Below are 875 nucleotides of genomic sequence, written 5' to 3'. Positions count from 1 at the left end.
GAGCGGGTGCAGCAGAGGGAGATGTATGGTTGGAGCTGTAGGGCGAAGGGGAGCCATGAAAATGGCTGGAATCCCGAGTCTGGCTCCCCGTACCACCACGACCACGACGCTGTCGAGGCCGGGTATGATCATCATGAGACCTGTAAATTAAAAAAAATATATTTAATAAATACAGAAATATATAATTTTTTTTTTTTTAAAGTCTCAAATAATTTAATTTAATCACAAAAAATTTTTTGTAAAATCCAAAAAATCGAATTTATATAGAATTTTTTTTTTGTAAAATCCAAAAAATCGAATTTATATAGAATTTTTTTTTTGTAAAATCCAAAAAATCGAATTTATATAGTAAAATAGTTTTGTAAAATACAAAAATCGATTTTATATACAAAAAGTTTTTATAAATACAAAAAAAATAAAAAAATTATAAAAAAATTCTAAATCAATTCAACAAAACAAATTATTCAACCAAATCACAATTCTAAACCTATTATACAAACAAATCACAATCCTAACCAATCACCATAACAAAATTCTATCAAAACTACACAAAAAACTAACAAATAGAACCTAAGAGAGTGGGATAGGGTCCTTACATGATTTGTGTAAGAGAAGAGGGAGATCGCCGGAGATATCGTCGGATTTCAGTGCGAAATCGCCGGAGGAGTCGCGCAGAGGAAGAAGAGAGAAATGGGGAAGAACAAGGGGCTCGTGGTTATAAAACCTAGGGTCCGACGGACATTATCCGTCGGAATTCCGTCGGAATTATAATTTCAATTTTCGCGAAATATTTGCCCGGTAAACCGGTAAAATGAAAATATTCCGACGAAATACCGATGAACTAGTGTTTGAGGTTTCAAAACATCAATTTTTTT

The sequence above is a fragment of the Brassica oleracea genome, chromosome C5 (assembly GCF_000695525.1).
Source record: "Brassica oleracea var. oleracea cultivar TO1000 chromosome C5, BOL, whole genome shotgun sequence".
NCBI lineage: Eukaryota > Viridiplantae > Streptophyta > Magnoliopsida > Brassicales > Brassicaceae > Brassica > Brassica oleracea.
This window is presented reverse-complemented; position numbering follows the sequence as displayed.